Consider the following 14,617-nt stretch of genomic DNA (forward strand, 5'->3'; position numbering starts at 1 on the left):
CCTTTGGGTATATACCCAGTAATGGGATGGCTGGGTCATATGGTATTTCTAGTTCTAGATCCTTGAGGAATCACCATACTGTTTTCCATAATGGTTGAACTAGTTTACAATCCCACCAACAGTGTAAAAGTGTTTGTATTTCTCCACATCCTCTCCAGCACCTGTTGTTTCCTGACTTTTTAATGATTGCCATTCTAACTGGTGTGAGATGGTATCTCATTGGGCAAGGAACTTCACATATAATACTGTGATCCCCTGCATCTCTCTAGATTGTTTTAAGAAACTTTACCATTTCATATGTCCTCCTTCCACTGATGAAGAAATCGGGCATTGAGACACAGGGATTTTGCTCCAGTCACTACAGCCAAATTAATGCTTGAGTGGAAAGACACTGAGTAAAGTGCTCAGACGCGACCTAAGACAACATTCTAGGAGTCAGGGTGCTGACAATGGCAAACTCAGATTTTCCTTCTTTTTCTGACACATTCTTCAGCCAAAGCAACATGCCCAGAAAGTTTCTTTCTTTTCTTTTTCTCTTGTCTTGTGCTCTCTCTGCTAACTCTTTTCCCAGAAGTCCTTTTCTGCACCAAGGTTTGACAATCACTAGCCAAACAAAGCCTGCTTCTCCTTCTTTTCCTTCTCTCCAGTACCCCAAAGTTTTCATGGCAATGGCAAATTAGGGATTGCCTGTTGAAACCGAGAGAAAGATAGATGGGTTTTGTTTTTGTCTGAGGAGAGACTCCAGTTATGGAGATAACCAGAAACAGGGAAGAAGAAACAACAGGTGGCAGACAGGTAAGGGGTGTTCTCTAACTATGAAGACAAAGGGCACAGGATACTCAAGGCATCTGTGTGGGAGACTGCAAGTGTACAAAGAGATTGTGTGCATACGTGATAAGACTGGGCTATCACTTTTCTTCCTCTTGCTTTGTCTCACTCACTGTCCGTATTGCTGCTGGACAAAAATTACAGAACTAGGCCCCTAGGAATTTATGTTCGGATCCTTATGCCTTCTTCCTCAAGCAGAGAGGCTGCTATCTATAAAGACTGCTATCCCGTTTACCAGTCTCTCTCCCTTGCTCTCTCTCTTTGGATCTTAACCCTGAGGATCTGGAGATGGGTCTGAGCTCATTGTCCTGGTCTCTCTTGCATCTCCTTGCCTAAGCACTAAGATTGTACTGGCTGGCTGGTTCCATTCTTTTTCATTTTAGTTTTCTCTCATTGGTGGTTTGATAATAGTGGGATGAACACCAGAGCCTAGGGCTAGTGGGTGGTAGGCTTCAGCCTTCTTTCTGACACCAGAAATTTGCAGCTTATAAGGACACTAATATCTCTCTGCACTCATTTCTAAACTGCAGACAGATAGTTGGTTACCCAACCTTTAAAACATCTAATGTGGAGATTGTTGCCTCTTTTAATTTTAGGGAAAGGATAGTCCTCAATCAATTTTGATTTCAAGAAGATAGTTCTTAAATATATAATGGAACTTAGTGGCAAAGTCCACTCTCTAGTTTAGTCCTTTGAGTAGATAGGGAAACTAACTGGACAGCAACTTTACCTCCTCTGGAATCATTTTATAATTATGCATTTCAACTTTAGATAGTATCTATTGACTTTCTGCTATAGATAAGGAAATTAGCCTGCTCATGGCTTCTAACCTTCTTTCTCCCACCTTTAGATTTTTATTTTTTTTAGTTCTAATAACATTTATATTCTGTTATATTACCTTAACTTCCATAATTATTCAGTCTCCATTTTACATTGAAATCGATTCGGTCCTCACTATTATTCACTTCTTGGTTATCTGGATTTTGTGGCCAAAATTCTGTCAAGGAAGATTTATGAGTATTGTATTTCTTGAGTGTTCATATATTTAAGAATGACTGTCTTTGAGCTTTACAGTTAAAAGGACAACTCGACTGGACATAGCATTTTAGGATCACACTTTAGGGTCATTATTTTCCTCAGAATGGTGTAGACATCACACCACTATTTTCTGCCACTGAAAGAGGCTATGGAGAAATCTGCGTGTAACCCAGGGTAGTTTAATTTCTCTCTCTCTCTCCCTCTCTCTCTCTCTCTCTCTCTCTCCTTCCCTCCTGCCCATCCCCTCTTTCCTATTCTTTCAGATTAAGGGATAGCATGCATAAAGTGCACTTATATGTAAAAATGACTCCTTCAAACTTAGCATCTTTTGGTTAAAAATTCATTATCAAATCTCTTTGAAGACTGGTAAATGCCTCATTATTTTCTTTAGGCTAAACAGTGTGCCAGCTTTTCTTTTTCTTTCTTTGTGAATGCCGTTTTCATCTTTCTTGGCTGCTGTCTGTAGATTCTCCAATATTTCTTTTTTTTTTTTTCAGGCTTAATTCACTTTATTTTTCTTGTATAAAAACCCTATGTTGTAGCCACAGGTGGAGCCTGGGTCCGCTGCACGGAGACTGCTGTGGGTCTTGACGAGGTGTTCAGTGAATTCCTGATAGGGAGACTTGGTAAATACAGTCTTCTTCCAGAGGTCAGGGGTCAGGTAGCTGTAGGTCTTAAAGATGGCATCAAAGGTGGCCTTGGCGAAGTTGCCTAGGGTAGTAGTGCAGCTCTGGGCTGAGGTGTAGCAGTCATCGATACCAGCCATCATGAGCAGCTTCTCGGGCACAGGCGCTGAGACGACACCAGTGCCCCTGGGTGCAGGGATGAGGCACACCAGCACAGAGCCGCAGCGGCCTGTCACCTTGCAAGGGACGGTGTGGGGCTTGCCGATCTTGTTCCCCCAGTAGCCTCTGTGCACGGGGACAATGGAGAGCTTGGCCAGGATGATGGCCCCACGGATGGCGGTGGCCACCTCCTTGGAGCACTTAACACCCAGACCAACGTGGCCATTGTAGTCCCCGATAGCAACAAAAGCCTTGAACCTGGTGCACTGGCCAGCACGGGTCTGCTTCTGCAGCGGTATAATCTTCAAAACTTCGTCCTTGAGAGAGGCCCCCAGGAAAAAGTCAATGATCTCAGATTCCTTAATGGGCAGGGAGAAGAGAGAGATACTCTCGAGGGACTTGATCTTCATGTCCTTGACCAAGGGGCTCAGCTTGGTGACGGGCATCCACTCCTTATCCTCGGCCTTGCCTCCGTGAGCTCTGCGACCCAGGCCCCGGATGCCACTGCCGAAACCTCCACAGAAGCCACCGCTGTTCCCCATCCCAGGGCCACCAGGACCTCTGGGCTCCCCCCGGCACCAGCGTCATTCGCCATTTGGTGTTTTCTTGGAGAAGAAGTCCAATAGTTCTTAATTTCAGTATAATTCCTCAAATATTTTTGAGCACTTATCATGTCCCAGTGACTGTGCCAAGTGCTGGGAACTCAAAGAAAGTAATGAAGGACTCTCAGGAAGCTCTTTGTCTAGAGGGAGAGAGAATGAGAGATAAGAGGGGATGATAATCACACAGCCTTGTTATTGGCATTAAAAACCAGTACCAAGGCTGGTTTGGAACAGAACAGAGAACCCAGAAGTAAATAAAACAATGGAACAGAACAGAGAATCCAGAAATAAATCCACACATTTACAATTGAACTCATTTTTTCTCAACTTTTATTTTAGATATTGGGGGTACATGTACAGGTTTTTTAGAAGGGTATATTGCACTCAGGTAATAAGCAATACCCAACAGGTAGATTTTTGACCCATGCCCTTCTTCCTCCCCTCTCTAGGAGTCTGCAGTGTCTACTGTTCCCATGTTTATGTCTATGGGTATTCAATGTGTAGCTCTGTTAAAAGAAAAACTTCAGCCAAATTATACTTAAATTAGTTTAATTGAGCAATGAACGATTCCTGAGCCAAAGTAGGCTCTGAGACTCAGGCGCAGCCCCGTGGTAGAAGAAGATTTATTGACAGAAAAAGGAAAGTGATAACAGAAAATGGAAGAGAGGTACAGAAGCAACTAGATTGGTTACAGTTCGGCGTTTGCCTTATTTGAACACAGTTTGGACAGTTGACTACATTTGATTGGCCAAAACTCAGTGATTGGTACAAGTGTAGACTACCATCTGTTTACACCTCCACTTGTTATAGTTCACAATATACAGAGAAACCTTTAGACTGAACTTAAAATATGTAAGGAGGCAGCTTTTGGCTAAACTTGATTTAATAGCTCCCACTTACAAGAACATGTGATATTTTGTTTTCTGTTCGTACGTTAATTCGTTTAGGATTATGGCCTCCAGCTTCATCCATGTTGCTGCAAAGGATATGATTTCATTCTTTTATGAACGCACATTTACCGCATTTTTGACAAAGGTGCCAAGCACATACATTGGGAAAAGAACAAACTCTTCAATAAATGGTACTGGGAAAACTGGATATTCATGTGCAGCATGAAACTAGGACCCTATCTTTTGCCACATACTAATCAAAAATCAAAATGGATTAAAGACTTTTTTTTTTTTTTTTTTTTTGAGACGGAGTCTCACTCTGTTGCCCAGGCTGGCGTGCAGTTGGTGTGATTTTGGCTCACTGCAACCTCCACCTCCAGGGTTCAAGCTATTTTCCTGCCTCAGCCTCCTGAGTAACTGGGATTACAGGTGCCTGCCACCAAGCCCGATTAATTTTTGTATTTTTGGTAGAGATGGGGTTTCACCATGTTGGCCAGGCTAGTCTCAAACTCCTGACTTCAAGTGATCCGCCCACCTCAGCCTCCCAAAGAACAGGGATTACAGGCGTTAGCAACCGCACCTGGCTTAAAGACTCAATTCTAAGACATGAAACTACCAGAAGAAAACATTGGGGAAGCACTCCAGGACATTGGTCTGGGCAAAAATTTCATGAGTATAACCTCAAAAGTACAGGCAACCAAAGCAAAAATAGTTTTACCTTTTTTTTTTGGAGAGGGGAGCGGGACAGAGTTTCACTCTTGTTGCTCAGGCTGGAGTGCAATGGCGTTATCTTGGCTCACCACAACCTCCGCCTCCCGGGTTTCAGCAATTCTCCTGCCTCAGCTTCTCGAGTAGCTGGGATTACAGGCATGTGCCACCACACCTGGCTAATTTTTTGTATTTTTGGTAGAGATGGGGTTTCTCCATTTTGGTCAGACTGGTCTCGAACTCCCGACCTCAGGTGATCCACTCTTCTCAGCCTCCCAATGTGCTGGAATTACAGGCGTGAGCCACCGCACCCAGTCAGTTTTACTTTTTTCACCCAAGATGATGGATTACAGACTTTCAGTATGCCTCAGCCATTTGGAAATAGTAAAATAGTGCATAAAGAAAAACTCAGTGCCAGATGCGCTGGTTCACGCCTGTAATCCCAGCACCTTGGGAGGCTGAGGCGGGCAGATCACTTGAGGTCAGGAGTTTGAAACCAGCCTGGCCAACATGGTGAAACCCCGTCTCCATTAAAAACACAAAAATTAGCCAGGTGTGGTAGCGCATGCCTGTAGTCCCAGCTACTGGGGAGGCTGAGGCAGGAGAATTGCCTGAACCTGGGAGGCGAAGGTTGCAATGAGCAGAGATCGTGCCACTGCAGTCCAGCCTGGGCGACAGAGCAAGACTCCGTCTCAGAAGAAAAATAATAATAGTAGTAATAATAATAATAAACTCTGGGAAGAAAATGGAAATTCATCAGAATAGTGAAGGACACCCCAGACCCTGAGGAGGAGAAGATTAAGCAGCCCCCATGATGGCATTCAGCTGATAAAGTGAGTGAAGCCCAGTACATGCGCGAGGCAGCCAATCCCAATCTCCCTCTATTTCTTACCTTTCTGCTAGTGATCTGTGCAACCCAGGTCAAGAGAGAGCACCCTGTTTCCTCCAAGCTCAAGAGTGAGCTTGGAGAGAGGCTGAGAGATAGAGAGAGGGAAAGACACTGGAAAAAGCTGCAGACATTTTCCCAGACCTAGGACTGAAAGGAAGACGCCATTTTTAATCTGGGCTCATACAAAGTCGTTGGCGACCTGGCAACAGCAGCCACTGCAGACATTTTAGTCTCAGGTTAGAGAGATTGCTCTGGAGTAGGGGAAGAAACCCCACAGCCAGAATTGAGCAGTGAGTGTGGGAGCACCCCAGCAGTAGGTACTAAAATTAGGTTCTCTTCCATTGCAGGACTGGAGTGGGAAGAGAATTGCTGAAGCGAAGGTTTCTCCTGGGTAGGATGACTTGCAGCCAGGGATAGATTTGTGACCTGGAACCAGTATATGTGTGTCATTACTGAGTGCCTTAGTATGCTCCCTTGGTCAGTTTGGGAGAAAGTGCCCCACGTATTCCAAGGGGAGAGAGGGAGGTGGACCCCTACTCGCCTGGACATCCAACTCTTGGGATGGACCACCCTTCAGGGAGGGGAAAATGCAGCCCACCAAAACCTCCCTTGGATTAAAGGAAATGAAAGTGCGGTGTCAGCCACTGAAGGGGGCAACAGCAAAGCTCTTGGAGACTTGGAGAAGGGGTTATCTCTTGCACCCTGCCCCCATCACCAGTGCACTGCTACAGATGTGGCAGCAACTCTTTCTATTGTGGCCCGGGGAGCATGGGCTGAGAGGGGTACTTCTCAGGCTTCTCCAGGGGCTCTACTCCCATCAAAGACCAGTTACACTGGGGAAGGACGTTTTTCACCCTTTTCTGTTTCCTCTGTCCCACCAAGGGTGAGCATGCAGAGTAAGAACCTCTTGGTGGCTTTTACTCTCAAGCACTATCTATTGGTCTGCAGCTTGAATTATACCACCAAACAAAAATACATTGCTACATCAAGCGACATTTGAGAAAGTCACTGTACAAATCTGTCTGCAACCAAGGAAACTATACAGAGCTCTGACCCTCTGAAAGCATCCAGAAATGAAGCCTGACATATACAACATATACCACAGTCATACCCTCAAAGGAAAAAAAGAATAAAAAATTAAAAAGCCTCACCTCATCAAAAAGCTTCAGCTTCACTCACTTTATCAGCTGAAGCCATCATAGGGGCTGCTTAACCACTTTCTCCTCAGGGCCTAGGGTGTCCTTCACTTTACTGATGAATTCCCATTTTTCTCCCAGAGTTTATCTTTATGCACTATTTTGCTATTTCCAAGTGGCTGAGGCACCCTAAAAGCCTCTAATCCACCATCTTGGGTAAAAAAAGTAAAACTATTTTTGCTTTGGCTGCCTGTGCTTTTCAGGTCTTACTCAACAAAGGAGAAATAGAATCCTTCCCAGACAAGTAATTGCTAAGTGAATTTATCACCACCCTATAAGAGATGCTTAAGGAAGTTCTAAACATGAAAATGAAAGAATGATACTCACTACCATAAGAACACACATAGGCACATAGCCCATGGATCCGGGACCCATGTATAAAGCAACTACATAAGCAAAACTACAAATCAAGTAAATAACAGCAGTATGACAAACAAAATCTCACATATTAATATTAACTCTGAATGTAAACAACTTAAATGCTCCACTTAAAAGACATAGAGTGTGAAATTGAATTTAGAAAAACGCCCGTCTTTCTGCTGCCTGATTCATGTCACATGTATTGATACCCACAGGGTCAAAGTAAAGGGAGGGAAAAAGATCTATCACACAAATGAAAAACAAAAAGGAGCAGGGGTTGCTATTCTTGTGTCAGATAAAACAGACTTTAAAACAACAGTTAAAAAAGAATAAAGAAGGGCATTACATAATGATAAAGGGTTCAATTCAACAAGATTTAGCTATCCTAAATATGTATGCACCCAACACTGAAGCACCCAGCTTTATGAAATAAGTACTTTTAGACTTCCAAAAAGACTTAGACACTCACACAATAATACTGGGGTATCCCACTGACAGAAGCAAATGAAAATAGAGACACAACACTACAAAACCTCTGAGATGTGGCAAAAGCAGTGTTAAGAGGAAAGTTGATAGTGCTAAAAACCAACATCAAGATAGAAAGACCTCAAATTAACAATCTAACATCACACCTAAAGGAACTAGAAAAACAAGAATAAACTAATCCCAAAGGTGGCAAAAGAAAGTAAATAACTAAACTCAGAGCAGAATTAAGGCAATTAAGACCAAAAAAACCATAGAAAGGATCAATGAAACAAAAAGTTGGCTTTTTAAAGAATAAACAAGATTGAAAGACTGCTTTAGATTAACAAAGAAAAAAGAGAGAAGATCCAAATAAAATCAGAAATGACAAAGGTGACATTATAACCAATCCCACTGAAATGCAAAAGATCCTCTGCGACTATCATGAACACATCTATGTGCACAAGCTAGAAAATCTAAAGGGAAAGAATAAATACCTGCAAACACACAATCTCCCAAGAATAAATCAGGAAGAAATCAAAACCTTGAACATACATATAATAAGCTCCAAAGTCAAATCAGTAAGAAAAAAACCTACAAACCAAAAAAACCCACCAACCAAAAAAACCCCAGAACCAGATGAATTCACAGCAGAATTCCACCAAATGTACAAAGAAGAGCTGGTATCAATCTTACTGAAAATATTCCAAAAAACTAAGGAGAAAGGATCCCTCCCTAACTCATTCTACAAACCAGTATCATGCTGATATAAAAATCTGGCAATGTCACAACAAAAAAAGAAAACTACAGGTCAATATTCTTAATGAACATAAACACAAAATTCCTCAACAAAATACTAGCAAATTGAATCCAGCAGCACAGCAGAAAGTTAATTCGCCGCAATCCAAATGGGTTTTATTCCTGGGATGCAAGGTTAGTTCAGTGTATGCAAATCAATAAATGTGACGCACCGCAGAAACAGAATTAAAAACGAAAACCATGTGATTATTTCAATCGATGCAGAAAATGCATCTGATAAAATCCAACATCTCTTCATGATAAACACACTCAACAAACTAAGCATAGAAGGGACACACCTCAAAATAATAAGAGCCATCTACTAAAAACCCATAACCGACATCATACTGAAGGAGCAAAAGCTGGAAGTATTTTCCCTAAGAACCAGAACAAGACAAAGATGTTTACTCTCACCACCTGTATTCGACATAGAACTGGAAGTCCTAGCCAGAGCAATCAGGCAAGAGAAAGAAAAGGCATCCTGATAGGAAAAGAGGAAGTCAAATTATCTCTCTTTTCTAACAATATGATTCTATACCTGGAAAACCCTAAAGACTCTGCAAAAGACCCCTAGACCTGATGAACGACTTCAATAGAGTTTCAGGACACAAAATCAACATACAAAAATCGGTAGCATTTCTACACACTGATAACACGCAAGCTCAGAGCCAAATAAAGAACACAATCTTGTTTACAATATCTACAAAAAATAAAATAAAATTCCTAAGAATACATCTGACCAAGGAGGTGAAATATTTTTATAAGGAGAACTACAAAACACTGCTGAAAGAAATCATAGACAACACAAAGAAATGGAAAAACATTCCTTGCTCATGGACTGGAAGAATCAATTTCATTAACATTTTCATAACGCCCAGACCAATCCACAGATTCAATGCTATTTCTAACAAATTACCAAGGCCATTTTTCACAGAACTGGAAAAAAGCTGTTATGAAATTCATATGCAACCAAAAAAGAGCCCAAATAGCCAAAGCAATTTTGAGCACAAAGAACAAAGTCAGAGGTATCACATTACCCAACTTCAAATGATGCTACAAAACTAGAGTAATCAAAACAATGGTATTGGTACAAAAACAGACACAGAGACCAATGGAACAGAATAGAGAATGGAAAAAAAACCTTAGACAAGTTTATATTTTAACTAAGTTTATTTGAGCAAAGAAAAACAAAACAGCAAAACAAAACGAAGGAAAACAAAATAAAACAAGAATGATCTGTGAATCTGGCAGCCCTCCAAGCCAGAGTGGATTGAGAGAATGCCCACCAATAACATTATCTGACATGAGTTATAGGAAATGGAAGTGCAATGCAGAGACAACTTATTTCGTTCAACTTTACTGGCTAATTGGTTACAGAACTTCCTGCCATCAACTAAAGCTCAGCTGCTATAGTTAAACTCCATATTGGTTTGGCGTGTTGGACTTAGTGTAGGACCCTAGTCCAAATCAGTGGTCTCCTATAAATTTTATTTAACAGAAGACATGACGACCTAATGTAATGTGCTATCTTGGATGAGATTCTACAACAGAAAAAAAAAAAGACAGTAGGTAAAAAGTAAGGAAATCTGAATAACGTATGGACGTTGGTTAAATTTAAAAGTTATATAAGCTTATGATTAAATACATCATACTTAAAACAAAGTAATATGTTTACTGCATCTGTATGGGGGAAATTGTGTGTGTGTGTGTGTGTGTATGTGTGTGTGTGTTCCTGCACATCTCTCCACGTTCGATGAAGGCATATTGATAGCTTGAAATTAGACATGGTGAGATGGTGGGAATGGTAATATCACAGAAATAAGTAAATACTACAAGTCCAAAATTTTCCCCTGCAGTAACACTTCTGGTTGCTAAACATTTACCAGCATATCACTAGAATATAACTCATCTAAATAAAAGTTCTTTGGGTTCCTCATTAATAGTTAAGTGCTTGAGAGCTGCCAATCAAAGATAATCATTTCAGCATTAGTCTTTTATAACTGGTCCCCTGTCGAGCCTATTGAGAATGTAATAACATGTTATTTATAGATCCTTCATCAAATCATCCTACCTGACCCTTCCCAGGAACCTAATGATAAGAATAACAATACTACTACTAATAAATAACTTTTAACATTTGTTGTGTGATATGTACCAGATTCTGTGCTAAGAATTTTACAGTCATTATCTTATTTAACCCTCACAACCCTATTAAATAGGAACATTGATAGTTTCCATTTCACGGATGTAAAAAATGAGATGAGAAACATAAAATAGTCCAAGGTTAAGCTCATTTTATATAACTCTAAAATGATCTGCTTATTCATTTCATTTAATCATTCATTCACTCACCCACTCTTTTGGTACTTGGGATATGTGTAGGCATTTAATTCTTTGTATGCAAATGGCCCATCCACTTTATGGAGGCCCTCTTGAGGGCAGAATGGTGCCCTATAACTTTTTCTAGTCCTCTTATTATGTACTCTGAGATGCTCAATTAGCTAAATGACTGAGCTCTCAGTGTTTGACCAAGAATCTATTATATCAGAGATATTAAACTCTAAAACACATCTATTCATTCAATGAGCATCTATAAGCATTTATAAGGTAAAAGACACTGTAATAAATGCAGAAAACAGGTAAGAGTCAGCTAGTGGAGGTTTCATCTCAGTAAAAGACAGAAACATTTAAAAAATAAATGTGTGTATGATGACTATTGTTTTGCAGGTAGGGATTTGTGTGTGAGAGTCAATAACTTAGTTCTGGAGATGTTCAAAGGAAACACCTAAGACAATGAACTGAAGGATGAACTGACAGTTGAAGGAGTAGAAGGGGAATGTTCCAGGCAGAGGAAATGAAAAAGTATTGTATCTGTTAAACCAGTTTATAATTTAGGAAGCACCCAGTAACTGTTTGTTAAGCGTGGATTTGTCTAGCACATGTGCAAAAGTGTACTTGCCCTGCCATTCAGATATCCAAACAATTTTAAGTACTCTGAATTTTCATATAATATGCTCACAAGAATAAACAATAAGCAGAATAGAAATACGAATCAAAATAAGTTAAATGAATTAATATGGAATGAATAAATCGGTTTCACAGAATGCCCATATATGACTTAGAGAAGACAAGAGAGTTGAGGCAAGGTCCTCGATGGCCATCTCTAGAATATGCATCCCTCAGTGCCACACAGGCATAAAAAGAAAGTCACATATCTTAATGGAAAATAATTTTCCAGGGTTAGGAGAAAACACCTGTTTCCTACAAAACTTTTATAAGACATCTCATTACTAAATCTATGAATTATGCAGCCCTCATTTATATTAATCAGCCTGTATTTCTTGTGCCTGTCAGCTGAATTAAAATCTGTTTGAAGGAGAGGACTGAGAAGATTGGTTGTCTGGAAGGTAGAGAAGAACAGGGCAGGAAGCAGAGGTTCAGGCTGAATTCCCTTGTGGGGTCAAAAGCGGGTCTCTAAACTGCTGGTTATACAAAACCTGTTGACAACTTGGTTTTGACTCTAGGTTGAATACAGTTTTCTAAACAATATGGTTAGGACTCTAAAGTAGTAAATCTAGAAAATATCCCAAATGTTAAAGATCTCCTGATAAAGATCAAGGGAAGTGTATTAAACAGGACACATCTAGGACAAGGTTAGAGACAATTAGGGAATCCGTAGACTTTCTCACAATATCTGCTCTACATGCAAATCTTCACATTTACTGGTTGTATCAGCAATAACGGCGAGTGTTTTTAAATCCTGGTGATGTTCTTTGTTAGGGTAAACCTTAGTGGAACACTCCATGGACGTGCCTGTAAAGCATATCTGAGATGTCAGTTTGATATGTGATTTGAGTTACAGTGGCCTTTTTGTGCTGGTATATTAACCCATTAACTAGATCTGTGTACTTGAGAACTCCCCAAAGAGGGCCCTGCCACCTGTCTCCTAAGATACATGACAGTAACATTCCTCACTTTGATAGGCTGGAGAAATCCCCCTCACAAAGCTTGCTTTCAGGACTATGATTCTTTCTTAGATCCTGGATCAAGAATAAGCCACACCAGTGTCTGGCACAAGGTCTGTGCTTAGTTAAGTACTTGTTGAATGAATGCCGAGTAACAGCTTTCTAGTCACGCCTCCTAGGAATTTTCTTTGATTTTAAATTCCTTATGCCCCTTGCTGTAGTTGCTCCAGGCTGAGAAAGTCGTCATTGCTCCTCATATGACTTCTTCATTTATTATAAATGCTCAGTAATGATTCATAGAGTAATAGTGCCTGAGTTCTTATGGAATGAATGCTGCCGCTGTTTCGTCATAGTTCCATCCTCTTTGAAAAAGTGGAAAGGGCATGTGGATCCAAGCATAGAGACCCAGCCCTCCTATCTGGGCCTTCCCTGACACATTGCTCATTATGGATGGATTTCAGAGTTTCATTCCTGGCTCCATGAGCTCCATAAGGACCCAGAGTCTGCTGATTCTGTGAGGGAAGACTCTTGGAGTTAGCAGATGCCTTGATTTTAGAGCCTAGCCAACTCTAAGCCCTTCAGTCAAATAGCTCTGACATCTCTAGCTCCTGTAGACATGGAGTTTTAACAGGGATTTCTTCATCTATCAGAAAAGGAGTTCCCAGCCAGAAACCACGCTTTGGAGGCAATCCTTGCCATTCTTCATGCAAGGATGGCTGGCTCCTTTAGCTCTCTTGCTCCCCAATATGCCAGCGTTCCTGCTCAGCCCTCCCTACCTTTGGGCAAACTATAGTGATGCTTCAGGATGCTCAGTGAGAGCTGAAAGACAAGCATTGAGGCACTAACACCAAGGCAGGAGCAGGAATCTCTGATGCCTCTGAGAAAGCTGGAACCATGACATCTATCCATTCTACATCTTCAGTCTTCCTAAGGCTCAACCTGCCACGCTCACTCCTCATTCCAAAATTAATCAAGCAGGAGGCAAGGAAGCACCTTGCCTGCATCTCCACAGGCAGAACAGACCCTCAAATCTCAATCACCTGCACCTCAGGAATGGACTACATACAGGGACCTGCAGAGACCAAAGGCCTAGAGCTGGGCAGGAAAATACACATCAAGGTCATATTGGCCTCCTCTGAAAACCAGAACAGAGCCCACACAATTCACAGAGCGGCAGTTCCTCTGTCCTGAGCACTGATAGGACCCCGGTTAGTATCTGCTGCAGCTGCATTCTGCAGGTAGACCCTAGTCAAGAAGAGGGTATCAGTGTGTGACCAGGTATCTCCACATTTTCCAGAGGAGATACCCATGATTCACAAAACTTTTCTTCTGAAGCACCACCATCATGCTGCCTGACTTCGTGCTTAAAGCACCTGACCTTTCCAACTTCAGAGCCTGTCTCCAAAAAATAAAGGATGGAAGCATTGGTTTGACTCTGAACCTGATTAGAAAGAAATAGAGAATTGATGCAGCCAGAAGTGCCAGATTCTGTGGGAGAATGCTTTGCTAAATGGTTCCATCACCTACTTTTGGAAGCCCTTTTGTTGGCTGTAGAGCTTGCCTATTGTGTGACAGGAACTTTTCTTATCCCTGATAAGTGCCTTAAAATAAACCTGAGCTTCCTCAATTTTGAGCAAGTCTCTCGAGGGATTTCTTAGCTGGGGCTATGTCTGAATTCAGTAAACCTCCCAAGTAGGCCTTAGCTTGCTTAGAACCATGACACTGAAGCTGAGTCATTTCTAACTAGCTTTGATTAGAGGTTGTTGAGGAAGTATCTGTTCTGGAAATATGCTGCCTTAAGACAAGCCCAAACCACCAAAATGGACATGAAAATTATGAAAAGAGGGACAGATAACCTAATTCCTTTGCATAAGTCATTCCACTACATTTGATGCCCTTCCTGCCACATCTCCCCTGCCCCACCCTGCCCCCATATGCCCATATGTTCACCCTCTTCCAAAACTTTAATCCAAAGTAAATTCTAAGAGGCAATTTTTTAAGCACATAACACTCTGACTAATCCTTCTGTCTATAATGCCTTGAGCTTCTGCACAATGTATGTTTTTCTTTTGAACTTACCTGTATACTGCTTAGAA

General features: G+C 41.3%; 1 pseudogene across 1 annotated transcript; it reads right to left on the reverse strand.

The window, feature by feature from the left end:
• Positions 1-2,397: 2,397 nt before the first annotated feature.
• Positions 2,398-13,831, reverse strand: LOC105533231 (annotated as a pseudogene). Its single transcript, XR_001005092.1, has 2 exons — positions 13,689-13,831; positions 2,398-3,212 (listed from the first exon to the last, which is right to left on the reverse strand). The product of XR_001005092.1 is annotated as a 40S ribosomal protein S2 pseudogene (transcript).
• Positions 13,832-14,617: the final 786 nt, after the last annotated feature.

The sequence above is a fragment of the Mandrillus leucophaeus genome, unplaced genomic scaffold, assembly GCF_000951045.1.
Source record: "Mandrillus leucophaeus isolate KB7577 unplaced genomic scaffold, Mleu.le_1.0 Scaffold123, whole genome shotgun sequence".
Taxonomy (NCBI): Eukaryota; Metazoa; Chordata; class Mammalia; order Primates; family Cercopithecidae; genus Mandrillus; species Mandrillus leucophaeus.